This window comes from Nyctereutes procyonoides, unplaced genomic scaffold, assembly GCF_905146905.1.
Source record: "Nyctereutes procyonoides isolate TBG_1078 unplaced genomic scaffold, NYPRO_anot_genome, whole genome shotgun sequence".
In the NCBI taxonomy this organism is placed as follows: Eukaryota; Metazoa; Chordata; class Mammalia; order Carnivora; family Canidae; genus Nyctereutes; species Nyctereutes procyonoides.
Genome location: NW_026575155.1, coordinates 5,342,323 through 5,358,712, shown reverse-complemented (window position 1 = coordinate 5,358,712; position 16,390 = coordinate 5,342,323). Strand labels below are relative to the sequence as shown.

The following is a 16,390-nucleotide window of genomic DNA, read 5'->3' as shown; positions in this document are numbered from 1 at the left end:
GAGCCTCAGGTGATACCTTGGAATCATATGCTCCAGTGTTTGAGATTTCCGACTTCCGTACATTTAGAGGCTTCTCTGGGCAAGAATAACCATGGCCAAAGTGCTTTCTACAAAGCCCGTAGTTGAGTAAGTCCCTGTAAATATTTCTTTGATTATTAAAATACTAATACTAAATACTAATTTACTGAGTGTCTACAACATACCCAGTACTTCTCCTGTGTGATCTTGTTAATATTTCAGAGGGTGATCCTGCAACCCCTGGGAAAAATGAGCACAAAACCCATTGTTTTCCTCTGTCTACTCCTGTAGGTAGAACCAGTGTGGACTGAGGCCTACCTTTCTAGACCCGAAAGCCTCCTGGAGGGTTGGTCTCGTGGGGTGACACTCTGAAGCCTAGTCCCTTACCTAGGATGTGAGCAGCCTCTCCGAATGGCACGTTTGGAGGTCTTGAGAGAAGCCTCTTCTGTTTGGGATGGGGTAAGCGGGGGGTTTGCACAAGGCTGGGAAATGCGGACTCAAACTCTTAAATTCCTTCCTGTCTTAAGACCCTGCTCAGATCTTTCCGTTCTGGGACAACAGGAAATTCATTATTTGTGACTGCTGTTTTGGGGAAGCAGGGGTTGCTGATTCACCCCATTCCCAATTTGAGGCTTTGAAATGGATTTCCTGGGAACCTTTGGAGGTGTAGGGTCCCCACTGTAGGGTCATTCCTAGGACAAGCCAATCATTCAGGCTTGCTGAAGAGGGTGTGGTGGCACATCCCATGGCAGGGTCACTGTGCTCTGGGTCTGCCTCTGGGGAATGACTATAGATTTCTATTGATTCCTTATGCCTTTGAGTCGTGAGGAAGAACATTCCCATTGATTCTCAGACTGTAGTGTTTCAGAGTCTTCACAGGTAATCTTCCCACCTTTGCCTTCCTGGCATCTCTTTTGCCTGCCCTCACGATTCCAGGAAAGGAGAAGAAGCAATTGTTTCGGGCTGCAACAGAGGAAACTTGGTATCAGGCATGGGCTTCTTCTGGGGCTCTTGGACATGAGATCACGTTACTTTTGGCAGGCAGGGTGAACCTTTGTCTAAACCATGAAGTAGGTTTGGTTACTGGGGAGTATTGCATGGAGGCCTCACTGCTGTGCTCAAATTGGAGTCTTCATGGCATGCTAAGCAAGGAGCTTCCCACTGAAAGGATCAAGTGGTGAACGTGCAGCATTACAGGCACTCAGAGCAAAGAAATAATGCTACCTCCTGGTGGGGCGTGAGTCAGCAAGAAGGGCTGTGTGTGTACTCTGGCTTCCTTTCTCTCAGGTGGGGACAGCGGCATGTCAATCCTCATTTACTTCCTAGGGGGAGAACGATTAAGACCAAAAGGGGCTTTATAACTCTACAGAGGTGCAATTATTCTTTTCAGGTTTGCCTGCCTCCCGTGAACAAACCCACCCAAGCCTTGTTATTAGTAGCACGCTGCACTGTTTACGCTTTATCAGCTTTTGGTAGCATGCTGGCGGATCCAGAATTTGAACACAATTTGTGACTGCCAACTTGGTGGAGAGGAGGAATCAGAGATGCCTCCTGAAGCATGATCCCTTGTAGTGTTGTTGCTTTCTTTGGATTTTACCGCACCAAGAACACTTCACCTTACACCTACCCTCTTACCAGATTTTTTAAAAAAATATTTTATTTATTTATTCACGAAAGACACAGAGAGAGGCAGAGACAGAGGCAGAGGGAAAAGCAGGCTCCATGCAGGGAGCCTGATACGGGACTCGATCCCTGGACCCCAGGATCGTGACCCGAGCCGAAGGCAGATGCTCAACCACTAAGCCACCCAGGCGTCCCTCTTACCAGATTTTTAAAGGTACAACACAGTGTTAGTCGCTATAGGTAAAGTATTTTATGGTGGATATCCAGAACCTATTTATCTGGCATAACTGAAATAATGTCCCCGAGGCGCCTGGGTGGCTCAGTTGGTTAAGCATCTGCCTTCAGCTCAGGTCATGATCTCGGGGTCCTGAGATCGAGTCCCGCATCGGGCTCCCTGCTCAGCGGGGAGTCTCCTTGTCCCTCTGACCCTGCCACTCCCCCTGCTTGTGCTCAAGCTCGCTCTCTCTCTCTCTCTTTCTGTCAAATATATAAATAAAATCTTAAAAAAAATGCCCCAGGTGATTAGTGACTTCCCATTTCCCCCTCCCTCCTGCTCCTGGCAAGCACCATTCTGCTTCCATGGGTTAGACTATTTTAGACTCCTCATGTAAGTGGAATCCCGAGGCATTTGTCTTACTGTGACTAGCTCATTTCACGCAGCAGAATGTTCTCAGGGTTCACCCGTGTTGTTGCAGGCTCGCCGGACTTCCTTCTTTTTAAAGGCTGACTAATATTCCATTGTGTGTACACACTGCACGTCCCCCGCATGCATCTGGCGCTGGACATTTAGGTGGCTTTTGCATTCTGGCTGCTGGGAGTGGGGCTGCAGCGGACACGGGAGCGCTAATATCTCCCTGAGCTTTGCTTTCCATTCTCTCCTGTGAAAAATACCCCTCAGTGGGCTTGCCGGATCATATGGTAGTTCTATTTTTAATTTTCTGAGAAGCCTCCCTGCCGTTTTCCATAGCGGCTGCCCGCGTTTGCATTCCGACGCCCGCACTTCTTCGTTTCCCAGCCGGTGCTGCAGGCCCAGCCTGGCCCATCTTGCTGTGACTTGCGGCTCCTGTCTTACCTGTTGCTCCTGAACCAGCCCGACAGCCTTTGCCACTCCTTTCTTTGCGTGCACACGGCGGCCTGGAGCCCTCCCTTTCGGTATTTACGTCACCTTGTATTATCCTAATTGGGTTATTAGCTTTTTTCAAGGGGTAACAAAATGATATGAATGATAATAGTACAATAATAATAATAACCAGTAAGGGAGAGGGGGCATGTGGATTTGAGGACAAATCTGAGGTTTCCTCTGTCCTGTTTCCAGAGACCCCTGGGGGCTTCCTTCCCCTGTTCCCCAGACTGGTGTTCTCTATAAACAAATTCTCATCACTGGCTTAAGTAACTTTTTTAAAGCAACAGAGTTAGGAAGTGGGGAAGTAGCATTTGGACCCCAGTCCCCAAGCTCCAGGGTCTGCACTCTTTTTTTTTTCCTTCAAGATTTTATTTATTTAAAAGTGAGAGAGAGACACACACAGAGAGCGTGAGCAGGGGGAGGGGCAGAGGCAGAGAGAGAAGCAGACTCCCCACTGAGCAGGGAGCCCTGAGTGGGACTTGATCCAGGACCCTGAAATCACAACCTGAGCCCAAGGCAGATGCCCAGCTGACTGAGCCGCCCAGGCCATCCCCCCAGGGTCTGTGCTCTTAATCAGAATGCTCCTGTTTATTTCTCCTAGACAGGGCTTCCTCTTCTTTTCTGTAGATTTGCTTCATTGTACATTAGAGTGATGCCATGGGGTGTTCTAGAATGACCCCTGTAGTGAGTGACTGAGTCCTCTCTCGGGGCGTGTGTCCACTCATTCCCACCCCCCCACCTCCCCATGACATTCTATCAGTTGCCCTTCAGAGTGAACTCCAGCCCTCCTCCTCCTTGCCTCCTTGCCAGTCTGTCCCAGCCTCCTGTCTTTCCCCCTCGGAACCAGTAGTATTTGCCAGATGTCACCTTGCGCAATGGTCTCCCCTTATCTACGGTTTCACTTACCTTCAGTTGATGGTCAGCCGTGGTCCACAGGCAGGTGACCCTCCTAACACTACATCACAGTACACACATCACCCACCTCACTTCATCTTGTGACGTCAGCCTTTTATCATCTGCCATCAGCCCGAGCAGAAGGGTGAGTACAGCACAGTAAGATATTTTGAGAGGGCCCACATTCTCATACCTTTTACTACCATATAGCATTATAATTGTTTGGTTTTCTTACTAGTTATTTTTCATCCCTTACTATGCCTAATTTATAAATCAAAATCGTAGGTACCTTTGTATCGGAAAAAACACAGTATAGGTAGGGTTTGTTGCTATCTGTGGTTTCAGGCATCCATGGGTGTGGGAGGGGCTTGGGACATACCCCCATGGATAAGGCAGGACTGCTGTCTATCTTCCCTCCCTGCCCTGCCCATTATGACCATAAATCCTGGAGAGCTATGATCGTGGGCTCCGAACCACAAAATAAGCAAGTGTTCAGCGACTTGATTCTTTGGGGATGAATCGAGAAACCTAGTCAGAGCTGTCCAAAGAAATGCCAAGGTTATATCCAGGTTCTGCGAATGAAGGGAAATAATGTGGCCAAAGAACAAAATTGAAGGAACAAAAAATCGGCAAGGGACAAATCTAAAAATTGTTAGCCCATTTTTGTGTGAGCCCGTGTGTGCGTTTTCACTGCACAGCTGTTCAGGTTGAATCACAGAGTGGATGTCTCATCTCTTGGCTTCAAGCACAGTGGCTAGCCATCTCCCCCCCGGAGGAGTTTAAGCAGATTTATGTGATGAATAATGTGGGTTTTCTTCCAAGACTTGAGATGCAATTTGACAAACTTCATGTGAATAGTAGGTGAAACATGTCAAGTCTCCCCACACCACCCCACCCGTTTGAACAATAACAGAGATGTTCCTCAGCAGAGTCAGTGTGTTGAATTTTGTTCGTGGCCGCCCCCCTGTCCATAGTGACCTCCCTTCTTTGGCCAACTCAGATGTACTTTGCCTTCCTCTACCGGAAGGTCCAGGAAAGCGGGTTAATCCAGAACTGAGGATGCAAAGGAAAAGAGACCACATACGTTGAGCACCTCCTGTGTGCCTGGTGTTCTGCTAAGTGTTCTCTAGCAGAGTACATGACTGATCCCCACTGCCATCGTGGGATGTGCCATTCTTTCCAAGTCTAGTCGATGGAACCCATATGACTTCACTAAAATCACACGTGGTGACCCTGGATTTGAGCTGCGTTTTTTTTCTTTCTTTTTAAAAAGATTTTATTTATTCATGAGAGACACAAAGAGAGAGAGAGAGAAAGAGAGAGGCAGAGACACAGGCAGAGGGAGAAGCAGGCTCCATGCAGGGAGCCCGATGTGGGACTCGATCCTGGGTCTCCAGGATCATCCCCCGGGCCAAAGGAGGTGCTAAACCATTGAGCCACTGGGGTTGCCCCATGAGCTGTGTTTTATTTGACTTCTAAACCCACAACACATCCATTTTAGACAATGAATCTAATGGTCATATTACCTCTAGGATTCTCTGACTCCCGGGTTCTTTTCTGACGTATTCCTTTTCTACCTTAGCTGCATGTGAATTTGTTAAAGTTGGTATTGCCTGAAATACCCTGTTTGGGTGGGATTTTGGGGGAGCAGGGTGTGCAGTCTTTGAAAAACTGCAGAACTAGGGATCTGTCTTTATTTTTAGATACCTACCCACAGGTGATACATACCAAGCCCAATCTTTGAACACCCTCAAGAAAGTAAAATAGTTTTATCTTTCTTTTTAAGAGGAAGGAGCCTCTCTCTCTTGCTGGACGGAGGGCTTCCTTGTCACCGTCTTGTTCTGTAGCACGTACAGCCTGAGATGTTGGTGCCTCGGGTCTGATGCAGCACGGTGCCCCGGATCCTTTGGCCCTTCTGTCCCTCTCCTGCGCACATTGCATAAACATTGGCATGGCAGGGACAGATGGCCACTCGGGAGGCTCCTTTGATGTCACATTTGGTTGCCTGGGTAGGAGGTAGGGGTGGTTGCAGCCAGTCTCCATGGGAGGAGAGGCTGCCTGGGAAATGCCTACTTGACAGTGGGTAAACAAAAACTTAACTCCAGAAAGGCTGGGTGCCCTGGTCCGTCCACAGGCCTGGGCAATAATGGAGTTGGGTTTACATAAGTGTGTTTAGCTTGGGAAGAAGCCAGTTGGCTCAGAGCAGAGCCTTTTCTTTCTGCTCCTAATTGATGCTTCGTGAAGTTCTGTTTTCTTATGAGAGAATGTGAATGGTCTGGGGTAGGGGTGGGGGTGGGGAAGAAAGTTCTGGGATTGCGGATGACTTTCAGAGCTAGAAAGTAAATTCATTCCAGAGGACTGGGTTAGCTTTGCTGGAGGCTTAGGTGAAAGAACCTGAAAGCCCAGGGGATTGAAGCTAGAGCTGGGGAGGCAGGGGGGCTTATTGGTGGGACTGTTGGCTGGTCAAGCAGCATCAGTCTGTCTGGTGGCTTTGATGCTTTGATGGAAATAAGAAGCATGGTAATGAAGAACACCCAGACGAGTGTGTGAGGCAGCTGAATTGTGCCTGAAAGAAAAATCCAGAGTTGACGGTATGTGACAATCAAATGTTTTTTTTTTTTTTTTTTTGGTGGTTTGAGCTTTAGAGGGAACACTGGAGGTAATTACAGTTGCCTCCTTGCAAAGGAAGCATGGACTTCAGTTAGAGTGGAAAAGCCAAAAGCCGCAAGCGTTGATTGAAAGCTTTTCCTATTCTAGCCTCTGGGTAATAATAACTGTTGCTATTTATTTTTCTAATGCCTTTATGGAAGTCCCAACAAACCAAAGTAAGGTAATATATTCAAGTTAACACAGTGACATCTAGTTTCCAGGCCTCATATTGACTGGGAAGGGGCAGGGTGGTCAGTTCAATTATTCATTCCTCCAACGAGGCATTCATTGGGTGGCTCTGGGTGTCATCATTGGAGGTGTCTGTGGAGGACGCAATGAGGTATGACACGCAGCTCACACTCCCTCAAGGGGCTTACAGCGTAGAAGGGAAGAAAAGATAACACGGTGAGAAAGTTAATGGGCCAGATGAGAGCTGTCATCTAGAAGTGTGGTACATTCAAAGGGTTAGGACATGAGCCGTTCAGCGGTGGAATGATCGGGAGAATTGCTAATTATATTACTAATTTCTGTTGTGTATTAAGAGTTTACTCTCCGCCTGGCACGGTTTTAAATGCTTAACATGTATTAACCACGTTTAATCCTCCCAATAACCCAGTGAACTATTATCATCCCAGTTTCACACCGAGAAACGGAGGCCAAGAGAGGTAGAGATGATACAGGCCACTCATGGCAAGCCCAGGTGGACACCTGGGCAGTCAGCACTCCCAGCTCTTCCCATTTCTCATTTTCCTGTGTTGCCAGAACTGTCAGTGCATCTATCGTATTTATTTCTTTTTAAGGAATCAGGGATGGGGGTGCCTGGGTGGCTCAGTCTGACTCTTTCATTTCAGCCCAGGTCATGGTCATGGGGGTCACAAAATTGAGCCCTGAGTCAGGCTCCACACTCAGTGGGGAGTCTGCTTGAGATTCTCTCTCTCCCTCTCCCTCTGCCCTGTCCACCCTCAAATAAATAAGTAAATAAATAAAAAAACAAATCTTAAAAAAGAAAAAATCAGAGGCAAACATCCAATGTGGGGGCTTAGTATTTCTGTTCCACTTCTTTTTTTAATCTTAATTTGTTTTTTTATTTTAATTCTTTATTTAATTTTTTTAAATTAAAGCATAGTTGACACACAGTGTTACATTAGTTACACGTGTACAAATAATGATTCAAATAGTGATTAATTTTTGAAAATTTATTTATTTATTTATTTATTTATTTATTTATTTATTTATTTATGCTATGCTCACCACAAGGGTGGCTATTCCTCTGCTGCTCCATTCTTTCATCGTTTAGAGAAATCTAGTTTGTGCTCATCTTGCCCGATGGGCCATTTAGTCATGAAAACATCTAAACCATGGACTTTTTTTTTTTTTTTAGGTCCTTGGAGGGTGATTTTAATTGTCATATAAATAGTATGAATATGAGTGTGGGAGTTTTATTACGCAGTTCCTTGGTGGTGGTTTGAAGGTTTTCTCTGGATGGTTCCCATGTTGGTATTGATGCATTGCTGGAAGCTGCCTCTTGCCTAGGGCATAGCAATTTTTCTGTTTTGGTGAATGATCATTTTTATGTTTTTGGTTTTTTAAAATTAGGTGAGGGGGGAAAGTAAGTGCAGTCATTTGTGTTTAAACAAAATGGCTATCATTTTTTTCCCGTCAGTGTTTGTTTAATAAAATGGGAAGTGGAGAAGAAGCACCAGGCTAGAAGTCTGGTGACCAGAGTGTTTTTGGTGTGCTCTTCCTAACTCTCTGACATTAGGAGAGCCAATGGTCGGGAGAACAAATTATGTAGTCAGGGTCCTTGGGATGTATGGAAATCTCTTTCTGTAGGGTAGTCAGAGCCTGTGATAGGGACATTTTGTATCAGGACGCAACTTTTGGGGCACTTGGGTGGCTCAGTTGGTTGGGTGTCTGCCTTTGGCTCAGGTCATGATCCTGGGGTCCTGGGATCGAGCCCCACGTCGGGCTCCCTGCTCAGCATACATCTAACTAACATTTATTGGGCACCTATGATATAATAAGGGACTGAGGGAACAAAGTGGATAAGCATAATTTTCAACCCAGGAAACTCACAATTTGTCAAAATGAATGCAGGAAATGCCCCTGTTAGACACATTGTATAGAACTTCTGTTCACAGAGAACTGTTGTGTCTTCCTTTCCATGCACTTCCTGAGAAGGAGCTCAGTATTTGAAATGGGAATGGGAAGGGGGGTCACCTGGGTGGCTCAATTGGTTAATAAGCATCTGCCTTTGGCTTGGGTCATGATTCCAGGGTCCTGGGATGGAGCCCTGCATCAGGCTCCCTGCTCTGTGGGGAGTCTGCTTCTCCCTCTCCCTCTGCTTGCTGCTCTGTGTGTGTGTGTGTGTGTCAAAGTGTCAAATAATAAATAAAATCTTAAAAAAAACTCAACTTTTAATTTGTAACTTTTAATTAATTTTTGAAGGATCATTTATTTATTTATTTATTTGAGAGAGCAGAGTGAGCAAGAGAGAACATGAGTGGGGCAGGGGCAGGGAGAAGAGCAGGTTCTCCACTGAGTAGGGAGCCCTGACATGGAACTCGATCCCAGGACCTCAGGATCACAATCCAAGCCGAGCGAAGCCAGATGCCCAACCAACTGATCCACCCAGGTGCCACAAAACTCAACTGTTAACTTGTTATTACTACATTATTTATTTAAATATGGTGCTTTCCGATGCAGATGCTGTGGCCACATTTTATATTTTTTTTGGTGTTCTACTTAAAACATGGTGTTGCCCTCTACTCGTGTTTTCTTTTCTTTCTTTCCTTTTTACTCCAGGATTATGGGGTTTCGTGTAGGACAAAAATGGAAACTAAAGAAGAGACAGAGTCTGGAAGTAATTTTCAGCAGCAGAGAAATTAAACAAAATGAGAAAACACACCGTTGTGCTGCTAGCCGGGTGAAGGGAACATAGGAGGGTCTACTTGCTTTTTCTCGGCTATTGGATACATTATACGTGGATTACTTTTTCATTGGGACTGTATAGCTAAAAGAAAGCAAAAAGCAGATCTGAAGGTTAAATATTTCCATCTTCTCAAGAGCACATCAAGTTAGCATTTAAACCCAGATCGCCTGCCTCTTATTTCTATAATTTGAAATCAGATTGCGGTCCTGCGAGTGAGAGCCGTCGTTCAGGCGACCCCTGTCTATTTATCCATCTGGCCTTCTCCAATTCTCTTTTTAACTCACAAATGGGAGTGGGTGGGAATGCCCAGGAATACTTTGAATGTGGTAAATACAGGATGTGGGAAATTCATCTGCGAAATGTCAGCCTTCGGTAGACATTGTGTAAATGTCTACATGTACAAATGGAAAATGGAAGGCCTGCTAAAATGCCTTGTGATTTCATTCAAGAATTTAAAGCTGGTGTGGTATAGTTGGGGACTCCCCGTCCTGAGCAGTGTGGCCCTGTGGGTGTCTTTCACACTAGGAATGCATTTCGATTTTAGACACGTTGACGGTGAATGTTGATTTAAGAAATCATTGAGAAAATGGTTTCTTCTGGTATACCGTATCTTAAAACATGTTCAGATTCTTGGATATCATCTTTCATCGCCTTTCCCCTGAGAGATGGCAGGTGACAGTCCCTTGAGCAGCTTCAGCCTGACAGCCTGCAGTCTGTGTTTTGATGTGGTGAGTTTCCCCTTTTCAAGACGTGGACCTATCTGACTTGAGATGGCCACATTTCTTAGGCTTCCTGTTTAGTAATGATAAGTGGATTTTGGTGCAATTGGTTGAATGGATGCTTGCTTTCCTAATCAATTTCGATACCTGTGTGGGGACTTTTATGAATCTTTGTTTTAAAATTTGTCATAATCTTGGCTGAATATTTGGTTGAATGTTCGAAACGTATTCACCTATGGACAATTTGTTTATCACCCACTGTGTGCCGCGCTCAGTGAGAGGCTCATGGAATTCAGGCAGGGTATGGCTCTCAGCGGAAGTCACAGGCCTGTGGCACCAGTTGAGAAAAATGGGCTAAAGGTAATAGAATTGCCAGTGAAGTCCCACAGACAGGTATTATTAATAGGGAGAAAAGAAAATACTCAAAACCATTTTACATTGCAGAGTTTATGAATCCATTCGATGTGCTGGAGAAAACCATAGTGTCAGGACTGGATTCATGTATGTATAAAACTAAAACCAGACTTCTTTGATGATTTAATTTCTCAAAAAAAGATTCTTGGAAAGAAGGACTTTCCTGGAGGGTACGGAGCTTGTTTTGCCTTTCCCTCACTAAAGTTGTGCTTTACATTTCTCTGTTATCTTTTTTGCTTCCTAAAATGCTGGTAAAAAAAAAAAAAACAAACATACAAGCATGTGCACAAAAATCCGCACACAGGTGTCTATACAGCTCTATTCATAATCCCCCAAACCCAGAAGCAACCAGGATGCCCTTCAGTAGGCGAAGGTAAAAGTAAACCATGGTCATCTATGCGATGCAGTATTATCCCCCACTGAAAAGAAATGAGCCTTCAAGCCATTGAAAGCCATGGAAGATGCTCAAGGGGGTCAATCTAAAAAGTATACATCCTATGGGATTCAGCACTCTGATGGTGCTGGAAAAGGCAAAACGATGGCGACAGTAAAAGTCAGTGGTTGCCACGAACTTGTCCGAGGGAGCCAGAGATGAACAGGATCAAGGTTCTGAAGGCGGGATTTTAAGGGCAATGAAACTACTCTGTATGATCGTTACGGTGGTAGACATATGTCACTATACATTTGTTGAAACCTGCAGAATGGACATGCCACCAGGAGTGACCCCTGATGCAAGCTATGGTTTTGGGGCGAGAACGTGTCAGCGTAGGCTCAGTGGAGACAAGAGACATCCCAGTCTGTGGGGGATGTTGGTCATGGCTGGAGCTGTACAGGTGTGCGGGCAGGAGGCACACGAGAACTCTCTGTTCTGCTGGGAACTTTAAACTCCTCCGTGGGTGAAATCTGTTTAACAACAGCAACAGCATCCAAGCTGAAGTTGAGGAAACAGCTGTGAATTCTGTTCATGCATCCAATAAAATGTCTCTTGACCTATATATTCCTTCTCGAAGTCCTTTGCAGCGCCTCTGCTTGGGCAGCAGCTGGTGGACAGCACGGAGGACTCCTCATGGAGCAGGAGGCTCTGCTGTTCAGAAAACTGGGGCGTGATGAGTGGGGATCTTCCCTGGTGGCTTCATAGCTATGGAAGCATTGATTTCAAGTTCCTATTTTGTCCTTCTGATCACGTGTTGTGCTAGTGTGGTTGGTACAAAGGATTCAGCTTTTGATGAACTTACCCCTTGAGTAGCTTCCGCAGCAGTAGGACTTTTCCTGCATTGGGCATGGCTATGGAGCAATTGACTTTGGTCGTGTTTGAGAATACTACGGCCTGGAGACCAGAAATCATCTGTTCCTGCCTTGATCTTGTGCCTTTTCCCCGGGGAAGGTGCTGGGGGAGCTGTGTGCACAGGGCACATTAACATGATGACACTGAGTGATTACACAGATCTTTCTGGAAGCTTACACACCAGGGTTTCTCCTGGCAGGTTGTCTGTCACTCTTCTGAAGCCATCGCTCAGGCCTTAGGCAAAAACATTTATTGAGCACTTCATTTTACACCAGGCCACTTCCAGGGTCTGGGGGTGTCGGAGTGAACAAGACCCAGGAGAGTCTGCACGCGTGTCACTGGCATTCTGGAGGCGGAAGACAGACAGTGGGCAGGAGGTTAAAACACGGAGTGTGCTGGCAGGTTAGCACTGCAGCGGGGAAATTGGAAGCAAGAAGGAACCAGGAGTCCCTGAGTCCAAGAGTAGAGTTTGAACTTTCAAATGGGGGGATGGAGAGGACAAGCCTATCGCAGGAGTGACTTTGGAGCAAGGATGCTAAGGGTTTGAGGCAGTGAGGTTTTTTTTTTCCTTTTTTTTTTTTAACAGACTGAGTGATCTACATAGAGAGAAGTAGGCCACCTGGGCCCACTGGAGAAGTAACTTGGAGACCACTGGGGCTTAGGTGGAGAGAGCTTTCTGGTGAGACAGGCAGGTGAGGCCCAGAGGGAGGGTGGCAGGGGCAGGGCCTGTAGGATTGCTGGTGGGAGGGGGAGCCTTGGAGGACTGTGGCTGTGGCTGCCCTCCCACAGGATCTGATTTAGGTTTCAGGAGGATCTCTGCCCTGCTGAGAGGAGGTTAGAAAGCTCATTTTGACCCTTTGGCCAGTAACCCTACAGTCTGAGCTGTGATGATTGTGTTATTGGTCACACAGCCGTGATCCCACTGGTGTGGTTGGGGCCTTATTATTAAGTATATATATTTTTTAACTTCTTTTTTTTATTTTTTAAAGTTTTTATTTATTCACGAGAGACACAGAGAGAGGCAGAGGGAAAAGCAGGATTCCCATGGGGAGCCCGATGTGGGACTCGATCTTAGGACCCTGGATTATGACCTGAGCCAAAGGCTCAACCACTGAGCCACCCAGGCGCCCCTATTTTCTTAACTTCTGTAAACACAAATCTCTTTGTTGGTAGTTGGTGAGAAAAGGGACTTTCCTCATGTGAGTGTAGTAAGCCGATGATTTCTTTTAAAAAAATTTTTTTTTAAATTTTAAATTCAATTTGCCAACAAGCCGATGAGTTTAGAAATGCTCAAAAAGGGTACTGGGTGGCTCAGTGGATGAGTGTCCCAGACTCTATAGATTTCGGCTCAGGTCAGGATCTCAGGGTTATGAGATCAAGCCCTACATCTGGCTCTGTGCTCGGTGGGGAGTCTGCATGGGTTTCTGTCCCTCTGCCCCTCCTGTTCTCTCTCTCTCTCTCATTCTCTTGCTCTTTCTCTCTAAAATAAATAAATCTTTAAAAAAAAAGCTCACGGGATGAGCACTGGGTGTTATTCTGTATGTTGGTAAATTGAACACCAATAAAAATTAATTTATAAAAAAAAATAAAATAAAATAGCATTGGAAACAAAAAAAAAAAAGAAAAAAGAAAAAGCTCAAAGATAATGTAGAATTCTCTGCAGCCCGGTGTTTTGTGTACTTTCAAAACATACACCTCCCCCCCCCCCCATTTGGCTCTGTTTTGCCTCTGGGAGCCCCCTTCTTGCCTGTAACCAGATTCAGCTCTTCCCATGACCCTCACCCGCTTAGCTTCCAGCTGCTCCTCTGGAGTCTCTGTCCTTAGAGAAGTGAACCATGTGTCAGGTGTGTTACCGGCTCACCTGCACTCAGCTAGCTGGCAGGTGTCTGAGCCTCTCAAAAATCCAAAGCTGAGATGATGATGATGATGATGATGATGATGATGATGATGATGATGATTTTTTGGCATTTGACCCTGGTTAGCCCATTTTAAGTGGCACACAGTAGATTTGACCACAGATGTTAGTTTACCAGTGGACTTTGAACAGAATAATAATAACTTTCACATCTGGTCCCCTTTTCATCTAGGGATCTTAAAACCCCAAGTGCACATTAATTAAACCTCACATCACTGGAAGGTAGGGAAGGGGAAGGCCAAGTGCTTTAATCACCACTGCCGAAAACATAGAGGGACAGCCTGTGGGCCCAGCGCTAAAAGGCATTTTGCATTTCACCGATGCCTTTCATCTGGCTTCTTAAATACTTGGCAAGTGTTACCTGGTGGGAAGTGCATTATTATGCACATCTGTAGGGAGTGGGGACTATCCTGGTATCTGGAGACGTAGCTTTTTTTCAGTATGGTCATTTCAGAGGCCTTCTTCATCTCCAGTTCAGGAGTTCTTAGGGTTTATTGTGGATTATCTGGAATCTCATGGTGTGAACAGAAGGAGGATTGTGTTGACTGGTAAGATTTTTTGCTTTTTTTTTTTCTTTTTGGTTTGGTATGCAGATAGGGAGGGAGTTTTTAATTGCAACCACCTTCTAAGCTAGTAATGAGGTAATTCTCACTCAGGACCCTGGGATATCCCCTTCACCCTGACCCATCTCACTCCAGAAAGTCCCCCAGGTGAAATCGAACAAGAGAAAGGCAGGAGAGAGCCAGTGTCTCTCCCCAGAAGAAGCTGCTTGAGTCCATTTCTGGTAAATGAGGGCATTGGTTTTAAAAATGAAACAGAAGGAAAAAAAATCGAAAATGTTGTGGTCATGTCATTAATAGGTAGGGAATTCACCTGCTACCCTCTGGGAGGGAGTTAAGGATCTGGCTTCCGTTGAGGTCAGAGTGTTTATATACAGAGCCACAGTCCTGCACTGAGGGCTGGGTCATTCTTCAGGGGGATGCTGCACGGCAAGCCTTGGCAGGACATGAGAATGGTGCAAGATACATAGTTGGCTTGCAAAAGCATGGGTTCTTTTGATTTGGAATAGAGTCCTTAGGTCTATTTTTAAAAAAATTCCTCAATGCCGGTGTAAAGTATGCTACTGATTTTACAGTAAAATACAGCCTTTATTTAGAATTGCATGTGGAAAGAAACAATATAGTGGGAAAACATTGAGAAGTATGGGTTCTTTGAATGCCTCCTCCATGTGACCCCTCGAACCCACTGATGCCTCATCTCTCTTTATGACTTACAAGGTAGAAAGATACCTGTTATGTGTGCAGATAAAAGATAAACGTTTATGTATTATTTTAGATGAAGGCCCTCTGAGTGAATTCTCAAAGCACACCCCATGAGAATGTATCCTTCCAGGATGCTTATTTAATTGTATTGAACTGTAAATACTTCTGTTCCTTAATTTGACAATGTTGATGTGTTTTTCTGTTTACCTTAGTGGAAATACAGTGGAAAGAACTGTTCTTATATATGGTCGTGGGATAGGTATTCAGTATTTCCTTGTACTGTGGAGATACTAGTTGGCAGGGACATTACTGGAATGGTCCTTACACAGAGCAAACAAACGACTTAGAAATCTACTTTGTTATTTAGAAGCCAGCACAAACCAAAATCTTTGTCTTTAGCATGAATGTCATACTTTCAAGTAGAATAGTTAATCCTTTTGCTCATGGTAGTGCCAAGGGCCCTGTGGATGGAATCCCAGAATTCTGGGGTAGCTTTAAAGGAAAAAAAAAATTATTTATTTGAGAATGAGAGTGCACAGGAGTGGGAGGCACAGAAGGAGAGGGAGAGAGTATCCCAAACAGACTCCATGCTGAACGTGGAGCTGCATATGGGATTCGATCTCATGACCATGAGATCATGACCTGAGCTGAAACAAAGAGTTAGTCAACTGACAATGCCACCCAGGTGTCCCCTGAGGTAGCTTTGATGCCATCTGAAAGAAGTCTAGCAGCTGTACACTGAGAATAAAACATAGGTCTGCTGTTTACTGTGTGACCTTGGGTAAGTCTCTTAAACTCTCTGTTTTTTAGATTCTTCGTTTATAACCTGGGGATAAGTACTCTCCTTCTAGAACTGCTAAAAAATTAATGTCTTTCTCTTGTCTGATTTATAGTATGTCCACACAAAGTATCAACTTCTGTTGTTACTGTCACTGTTGGCATTGTGGTCACCATCTCTCTGCCCTTAGGCCAGAGTCAATATTGGAGGGTTTTGTTTTGTTTTTTAAGATTAATTTATTTACTTTTTGAGAGTGACTGAGAGAGAGAGAGCCTGTGTACAAGAGGAAGGAGCAGAGGCAGGGAGAGAATCTCAAGCCGACTGCACTCGGTGTGGAGCCGGATGCAGGGCTCGATCGCTTGACCCTGAGATCGTGACCTGAGCTGAAATCAAGAGTCAGATGCTTAATTGACCGCACCACCCAGGTGCCCCAGTATTGGAGTTTTAGAAAGATTTCTATTTCTTCTCTACTAAACCACCGTGGTTGGTTCACAACCCTCCTGGGGGCTTCCCAGGTATAATATGAAACCGGCCCCTGTACTCAGAGGGCAAGGGGTGAATGAAAAAAGAGGCCACTCAGGGCTGGTAGGTGGTGGGTTTAATAGTCAAGGGAACTTACATACCAGGCTTGTGTTGGACAGCAGCAAGAAAAGGGATCCCTGCACCTATCCTAACACTAAATCTTAAAAGTTGTTAGAAAGACCCTGATTGGGTTCAGTCACGTGTACTGCACAGGTGTTCTCAAGGCCCCATCACCAGCTCAAGGTCATGTCCTTGG

At 45.3% G+C, this 16,390-nt stretch overlaps 1 protein-coding gene across 7 annotated transcripts in view; it reads left to right on the top strand.

Annotated features, from left to right (window-relative positions):
* The window catches only part of TIAM1 (TIAM Rac1 associated GEF 1), a 381,711-nt gene that overhangs the window by 186,547 nt on the left and 178,774 nt on the right, over nt 1-16,390 (top strand). The gene's annotated exons all lie outside the window — the stretch shown is intronic.